The sequence below is a fragment of the Arachis hypogaea genome, chromosome 18, assembly GCF_003086295.3.
Source record: "Arachis hypogaea cultivar Tifrunner chromosome 18, arahy.Tifrunner.gnm2.J5K5, whole genome shotgun sequence".
Classification (NCBI taxonomy): Eukaryota; Viridiplantae; Streptophyta; class Magnoliopsida; order Fabales; family Fabaceae; genus Arachis; species Arachis hypogaea.
Window position 1 is genome coordinate 62,493,133 of NC_092053.1, and position 9,135 is coordinate 62,502,267.

Consider the following 9,135-nt stretch of genomic DNA (forward strand, 5'->3'; position numbering starts at 1 on the left):
TTTTAATTTTCGAAAAATTACTAACCGTTTTCAAAAACCATTTTCGAAAATCACTAACTCTTTTTCAAAAATTATTTTCGAAATTCTCCCTTTCTCATCTTATTCTATTTATTTATTCATCTACTAACATCTCTTCCTCACATCACTCACCAAATTCGAACCCCCTCTTCTATCTGTATTCGAATTTTTTTCTTCTCCTCTTCTTCTACTAACAATAAGGAACCTCTTTACTGTGACATAGAGGATTCCTCTTCTTTTCTTTTTCTCTTCTCTTTCTTATGAGCAGGGATAAAGAAAAAGGCATTCTTGTTGAAGCTGATCCAGAACCTGAAAGGACTCTAAAGAGAAAACTAAGAGAAGCTAAATTACAACAATCCAGAGACAACCTTATTGAAAATTTTGAACAAGTAAAGGAGATGGCAGCCGAACCCAACAACAATAATGCAAGGAAAATGCTTGGTGACTTTACTGCACCTAATTCCAATTTACATGGAAGAAGCATCTCCATTCCTACCATTGGAGCAAACAACTTTGAGCTGAAACCTCAGCTAGTTTCTCTGATGCAGCAGAACTGCAAGTTCCATGGACTTCCATCTGAAGATCCCTTTCAGTTCTTAACTGAATTCTTGCAGATCTGTGATACTGTTAAGACTAATGGAGTAAATCCTGAAGTCTACAGGCTCATGCTTTTTCCTTTTGCTGTAAGAGACAGAGCTAGAGTGTGGTTGGACTCTCAACCCAAAGACAGCCTGAACTCTTGGGATAAGCTGGTCACGGCTTTCTTAGCCAAGTTCTTTCCTCCTCAAAAGCTGAGCAAGCTTAGGGTGGATGTTCAGACCTTCAGACAGAAGGAAGGTGAATCCCTCTATGAAGCTTGGGAAAGATACAAACAGTTGACCAAAAAGTGTCCTTCTGACATGCTTTCAGAATGGACCATCCTGGATATATTCTATGATGGTCTGTCTGAGTTATCAAAGATGTCATTGGATACTTCTGCAGGTGGATCCATTCACCTAAAGAAAATGCCTGCAGAAGCTCAAGAACTCATTGACATGGTTACTAATAACCAGTTCATGTACACTTCTGAGAGGAATCCTGTGAGTAATGGGATGCCTATGAAGAAGGGAGTTCCTGAAGTTGATACTCTGAATGCCATATTGGCTCAGAATAAAATATTGACTCAGCAAGTCAATATGATTTCTCAGAGTCTGAATGAAATGCAAGCTGCATCCAACAGTACTCAAGAGGCATCTTCTGAAGAAGAAGCTTATGATCCTGAGAACCCTGCAATAGCAGAGGTAAATTACATGGGTGAACCTTATGGAAACACCTATAATCCATCATGGAGAAATCATCCAAATTTCTCATGGAAGGATCAAAAGCCTCAACAAGGCTTTAATAATGGTGGAAGAAACAGGTTTAGCAATAACAAGCCTTTTCCATCATCCACTCAGCAACAGACAGATAATTCTGAGCAGAATCCATCTAGCTTAGCAAATTTAGTCTCTAATCTATCTGAGGCCACTGTGAGTTTCATGAATGAAACAAGGTCTTCCATTAGAAATTTGGAAGCACAAGTGGGCCAGCTGAGTAAAAGGATCACTGAAATCCCTCCTAGTACTCTCCCAAGCAATACAGAAGAGAATCCAAAAGGAGAGTGCAAGGCCATTGAATTAATTACCATGGCCGAACCCAAAGAAAGAGAGGATGATGTGAATCCCTAGGAGGAAGACCTACTGGGACGCCCAGTGATCAATAAGGAGTTTCCCTCTGAAGAACCAAAGGACTCTGAGGCTCATATAGAGACCATAGAGATTCCATTGAACCTCCTTATGCCATTCATGAGCTCTGATGAGTATTCCTCTTCTGAAGAGAATGAGGATGTTACTGAAGAGCAAGCTGCCAAGTTCCTTCGTGCAATCATGAAGCTGAATGCCAAATTAGTTGGTATTGAGACTTGGGAAGATGAACCTCCCTTGTTCACCAATGAACTAAGTGATCTGGATCAACTGACATTGCCTCAGAAGAGACAGGATCCTGGAAAGTTCATAATACCTTGTACCATAGGCACCATGATCTTTAAGGCTCTGTGTGATCTTGGTTCAGGGATAAACCTCATGCCCCTCTCTGTAATAGAGAAACTGGGAATCTATGGGGTGCAAGCTGCTAAAATCTCATTAGAGATGGCAGACAATTCAAGAAAATAGGCTTATGGACAAGTAGAGGACGTGTTAGTAAAGGTTGAAGGCCTTTACATCCCTGCTGATTTCATAGTCCTAGACACTGGAAAGGAAAAGGATGAATCCATCATCCTAGGAAGACCTTTCCTAGCCACAGCAAGAGCTGTGATTGATGTGGACAGAGGAGAATTGATCCTTCAATTGAATAAGGACAACCTTGTGTTTACAACTCAAGGATCTCTCTCTGCATCCATGGAGAGGAAGCAGAAAAAGCTTCTCTCAAAGCAGAGTCAAACAAAGCCCCCACAGTCAAACTCTAAGTTTGGTGTTGGGAGGCCACAACCAAACTCTAAGTTTGGTGTTGAACTCCCATATCCAAACTCTAAGTTTGGTGTTGGGGAGTCTCAACAATGCTCTGAACATCTGTGAGGCTCCATGAGAGCCCACTGTCAAGCTATTGACATTAAAGAAGCGCTTATTGGGAGGCAACCCAATTTTTATTTATCTAACTATATTTTTCTTAGTTATATGTCTTTATAGGTTCATGATCATGTGGAGTCACAAAATAAATATAAAAATTGAAAACGGAATCAAAAACAGCAGAAGAAAAATCACACCCTGGAGGAAGACCTTACTGGCGTTTAAACGCCAGTAAGAAGCATGTTTTGGCCGTTCAACGCCAGAACAGAGCATGGTTCTGGCGCTGAACGCCAGAAATGGGCAGCATCTGGGCGTTTGAATGCCAGAAATGCACCCTGGAGAAGAGCTGGCGCTGAACGCCCAGAACAAGCATGGTTCTGGCGTTCAACGCCAGAAATGGGCAACAAATGGGCATTGAACGCCCAAAATTGGAACCAACCTGGTGCTGAACGCCAAGTGTTGTGTGCAAGGGCATTTTGCATGGCTAATTTTGTGCAAGGTTGTAAATCCTTGAACACCTCAGGATCTGTGGACCCCACAGGATCCCCACCTACCTCCACTCACTTCTTCTCACCCCTCTTTCACAAAATCCCATAAACACTCTTCCCCAAAACCCTTCACCAATCACCTCAATCTCTCTTCCCCATCACCTCTTCACCCCCCTCCCATCCCTATATATAACCCTCCATTCTTCCTCATTTTCACACGACACAACCCTCTCTTCTCTTCTTGGCCGAAACACAACCCCTTCTCCCTCTCCTCCATTTCTTCTTCTTCTTCATCTATTCTTTCTTCTCTTGCTCGAGGGCGAGCAAAATTCTAAGTTTGGTGTGGTAAAAGCATAAGCTTTTTGTTTTTCCATTACCATTGATGGCACCTAAGACCGGAGAATCCTCTAGAAAAGGGAAAGGGAAGACAAAAGCTTCCACTTCCGAGTTATGGGAGATGGAAAGGTTCATCTCCAAAGCCCATCAAGACCACTTCTATGATGTTGTGGCCAAGAAGAAGGTGATCCCCGAGGTCCCTTTCAAGCTCAAGAGGCGTATGAAGCTCATCACCATGAGATCCCGGAGATGCCTCAATTGCATTTTTCTCCACAAAACTATTGGGAGCAAATCAACACCTCCCTAGGAGAATTAAGTTCCAACATGGGACAATTAAGGGTGGAACATCAAGAGCACTCCATCATCCTTCATGAAATAAGAGAAGATCAAAAAGCAATGAGGGAGGAGCAACAAAGACAAGGAAGAGACATAGAAGAGCTCAAGGACATCATTGGTTCCTCAAGAAGGAAACGCCACCATCACTAAGGTGGATTCATTCCTTGTTCTTATTTCTTCTGTTTTTCGTTTTCTATGTTATGTGCTTATCTATGTTTGTGTCTTCATTACATGATCATTAGTAGTTAGTAACTATGTCTTAAAGTTATGAATGTCCTATGAATCCATCACCTCTCTTAAATGAAAAATGTTTTAACTCAAAAGAACAAGAAGTACATGAGTTTCGAATTTATCCTTGAACTTAGTTTAATTATATTGATGTGGTGACAATGCTTCTTGTTTTCTGAATGAATGCTTGAACAGTGCATATGTCTTTTGAAGTTGTTGTTCATGAATGTTAAATATGTTGGCTCTTGAAAGAATGATGACTAGGAGACATGTTATTTGATAATCTGAAAAATCATAAAAATGATTCTTGAAGCAAGAAAAAGCAGCAAAGAACAAAGCTTGCAGAAAAAAAAATAGGCGAAAAAAATTATAGAAAGAAAAAAAAAAAGAAAAAGCAAGCAGAAAAAGCCAAAAGCTCTTAAAACCAAGAGGCAAGAGCAAAAATCCAATAACCCTTAAAACCAAAAGGCAAGGGCAAATAAAAAGGATTCCAAGGCTTTGAGCATCAGTAGATAGGAGGGCCTAAAGGAATAAAATCCTGGTCTAAGCGGCTAAACCAAGCTGTCCCTAACCATGTGCTTGTGGCGTGTAGGTGTCAAGTGAAAAATTGAGACTGAGCGGTTAAAGTCAAGGTCCAAAGCAAAAGAAGAGTGTGCTTAAGAACCCTGGACACCTCTAATTGGGGACTTTAGCAAAGCTGAGTCACAATCTGAAAAGGTTCACCCAGTTATGTGTCTGTGGCATTTATGTATCCGGTGGTAATACTGGAAAACAAAGTGCTTAGGGCCACGGCCAAGACTCATAAAATAGCTGTGTTCAAGAATCATCATACTGAACTAGGAGAGTCAATAACACTATCTAAACTCTGAGTTCCTATAGAAGCCAATCATTCTGAACTTCAATGGATAAAGTGAGATGCCAAAACTATTCAAGAGGCAAAAAGCTATAAGTCCCACTCATTTGATTGGAGCTATGTTTCATTGATAGTTTGGAATTTATAGTATATTCTCTTCTTTTTATCCTATTTGATTTTCAGTTGCTTGGGGACAAGCAACAATTTAAGTTTGGTGTTGTGATGAGCGGATAATTTATACGCTTTTTGGCATTGTTTTTAGTATGTTTTTAGTAGGATCTAGTTACTTTTAGGGATGTTTTCATTAGTTTTTATTTTAAATTCACATTTCTGGACTTTACTATGAGTTTGTGTGTTTTTCTGTGATTTCAGGTATTTTCTGGCTGAAATTGAGGGACTTGAGCAAAAATCAGATTCAGAGGTTGAAGAAGGACTGCTGATGCTGTTGGATTCTGACCTCCCTGCACTCAAAATATATTTTCTGGAGCTAAAGAACTCGAAATGGCGTGCTTCCAATTGCATTGGAAAGTAGACATCCAGGGCTTTCCAGAAATATATAATAGTTCATACTTTGCCCAAGTTTAGACGATGCAAACTGGCGTTCAACGCCAGCTCTTTGCCCAATTCTGGCATCCAACGCCAGAAACAAGCTGCAAAGTGGAGTTCAACGCCCAAACTGGCACAAAAGCTGGCGTTCAACTCCAAGAAGAACCTCTACATGTGCAACATTCAAGCTCAGCCCAAGCACACGCCAAGTGGGCTCCGGAAGTGAATTTATGCATCAATTACTTACTTCTGTAAACCCTAGTAGCTAGTTTATTATAAATAGGACCTTTTACTATTGTATTAGACATCTTTGGTCTCAGTTTTAATCCATTGTTCATCTTAGGAGACTATTGATCACGTTTTGGGGGCTGGCCTCTCGGCCATGCCTGGACCTTTCACTTATGTATTTTCAACGGTAGAGTTTCTACACTCCATAGATTAAGGTGTGGAGCTCTGCTGTTCCTCAAAGATTAATGCAAAGTACTACTGTTTTCCTATTCAATTCATCTTATTTCGCTTCTAAGATATTCATTCGCACTTCAACCTGAATGTGATGAACGTGACAATCATCATCCTTCCCTATGAACGCGTGCCTGACAACCACTCCCGTTCTACATTAGATTGAATGAGTATCTCTTAGATCTCTTAATCAGAATCTTCGTGGTGTAAGCTAGAATGATGGCGGCATTCAAGAGAATCCGGAAAGTCTAAACCTTGTCTGTGGTATTCCGAGTAAGATTCAATGATTGAATGACTGTGACGAGCTTCAAACTCGCGAGTGCTGGGCGTAGTGACAGACATAAAAGGAGGGTGAATCCTATTCTAGCATGATCGGGAACCTCAGATGATTAGCCGTGCCATGACAGGGCATCTTGGACCATTTTCACAAGAGGAGGGGATGTAGCCACTGACAACGGTGATGCCCTTGCATAAAGCCAGCCATGGAAAGGAGTAAGACTGATTGGATGAAGACAGCAGGAGAGCAGAGGTTCAGAGGAACGAAAGCATCTCTATGCGCTTATCTGAAATTCTCACCAATGATTTACATAAGTATTTCTATCCCTCTTTTATTATTTAATTTCGAAAACCCCATTACTATTTTATATCCACCTGACTGAGATTTACAAGGTGACCATAGCTTGCTTCATACCAACAATCTCTGTGGGATTCGACCCTTACTCACGTAAGGTATTACTTGGACGACCCTGTGCACTTGCTGGTTAGTTGTGCGAAGTTGTGAACCATGGTATTGGCATCATGTTTTTGGCACCATTACCAGGGAAAGAAAGAGCAATGAATTTTACATAATCAAAGTGTAATCACAATTTCGTCCACCAATATCCTTGTATATAGTTTGAAAGAAAGAAAAAAAATGAAATGAGAAAAACAAAAGAAAAAGAAAAAGAAACAAAAAGAAGAGTATGAAAAAGAAAAGAAAAAAATAAAAAAAAGAAAGAAAAAGAAAAGAAATAAAAAGGGGACAAAATGCCCCAAAGCAAGCAAAGCTCAATAAAATCAATGCATAAGTGTTGTGAAATGAAAAGAAAATGCATGAGTATGTGGAAAAAGTGAGAAAAATGGGTAGTTAGGTTAGTTTGAATTGTATAGGATGTCATAGGTTAGGTGGGAAGTTTAAGTTTATCAAAGATTCGAATTTCAAGCTCACTTAACCAAATATGCATCCTACCTTGACCCTAGCCCCATTACAACCTAAAGAAAAGACCTCATGATATTGTATGCATGCATGAAATAAATGTTGATTGTTAGAAGAAAAACAAATCTTAGAAAGCATGATTAGGGGAGAATTGAGTGAATCAACCCTAAACACTTGAGTGAATAGAGTGCAAACACATCCGGTGAGGGTTTGATGCTCAATTACATGTTTTCACCTATGCTCATCATTCTTCATGCAAGTTTGTAAAAGTATTTAATAGCTCAATTCAATTGTGGTTTGGCATGGTTGTTAATACCTTTTGGCCCTTGTGCTTATATGTGTATTCTTGGGAATCGATTTATTTTGACCAAGTAATTGCATTCATGTAGATAGTTACATATAGGTAGATTGCATTTAGCTAGGTTTCATTGAATAAATGTTGATGCCCTTTGCTTCATCCTTGGTTAAGCATGAGGACATGCTTGGTTTAAGTGTGGGGAGGTTGATAAATCCAATTTGTAGAGTTTATCTTGTGCTTAATTTAGGGGATTTTATGACCTTTTACCCACATTTATTCAATGAAATAGCATGGTTTCATGATTGTCTCCCAATTTGTGCTTAAGTGTGAAAACATGCTTTCTAGGTCCTTAATTAGCTAAATTTAATTCACCTTTGATTTCACTAGATGCCTTGATTTTTTTTTAAGTGATTTAAGGTTGAAAAGGCTAGGAATGGATCAAGGGAGTGAAGAGAAAAGCATGCAAAATGGAGAACACATGGAAAAAGCCAAAGATTTGAGAAACATCATCCACGCGCAGGCGCACGGTACGCGCACGCGTGGATCGTGAAATCTACAGGGATGCGCATGCGCACTGTACGCGTACGCACCGGTCTCTGCACGTGATTTTTTAATAGAAAATGTGCCCAGCGATTTCTGAGAGCTGTGGGGCCCAGTTGCAACCAACTTTGGCGCCAGAAATGCTTTAAAGGACAAAGGATTGAAGGGAATTGAGAACTTTTCATTCCTTGGCTTATTCACACACATTAGGATTAGTTTAGAGTTAGGTTCTAGAGAGAGAAACTCTCTCTTCTCTTTAGAATTAAGATTAGGATTAGGTTTAGTTCTTAGATCTAGGTTTCAATTCATGCTTTTATCTTCTTCTACCTCTCAATTCATCATTCTTCTATTCTTTTGTTGTAATTTCCTTTATGTTGTTTCTATATTTTGTTGTAGATCTACTCTTATCTCTTTTACTTTCTTCCAATTCAATTTGAGGTAATTCATAATAATTGTGTTCCGATTGATTGTTGTTGTTAATTTCTTACATTCAATTGTTGTTAGATTTTATTCTTGCTACCAATTTACTATGCTTTTCTTTTGTGCCTTCCAAGTGTTTGATGAAATGCTTGGTTGGGTTTTAGTGTAGATTTTGTTCCTCTTGGCATTAGTGATGCTTGAGTTATCTAATTCCTTTGTTGATTGATAATTGAAAGTTGCTAATTGATTTGGATACCACTAAAGCTAGTCTCTCCCTTGGAAGTTGGCTAGGACTTGTGGAATTAAGTTAATTCATCCACTTGACTTTCCTCCATGGTTAGAGGTTAACTACGTGGTAGCAATAGACAATTTGTGGTCACAATTGAGGACGATAACTAGGATAGGACTTCTAGTTCTCATATCTTGCCAAGAGCTTTGTTAATTGTTAGTTTATTTTCTTTGCCATTTATACTTCTTGTTTAAAATCTCAAAAACCCCAAACATACCTCATAACCAATAACAAGACACTTTATCGCAATTCCTAGGGAGAACGACCCGAGGTTCAATACTTCGGTTTATAAATTTAGGGGTTTTTACTTGTGACAAACAATCTTTTGTATGAAAGGATTAATGTTGGTTTAGAAACTATACTTGCAACGAGAATTCATTTGTGAAATTCTAAACCGTCAAAAATCCGTTCATCAAGGAGCACAAGAAATAAAGAAGACAACCAGTGAGGAGCAATGCGTACGCAAGGCTCACGCGTGCGCGTGAATTGGAGTTCGCACGATGACGCGTGCGCATGCTTGACGCGTACGTGTGACACACGAAGATGA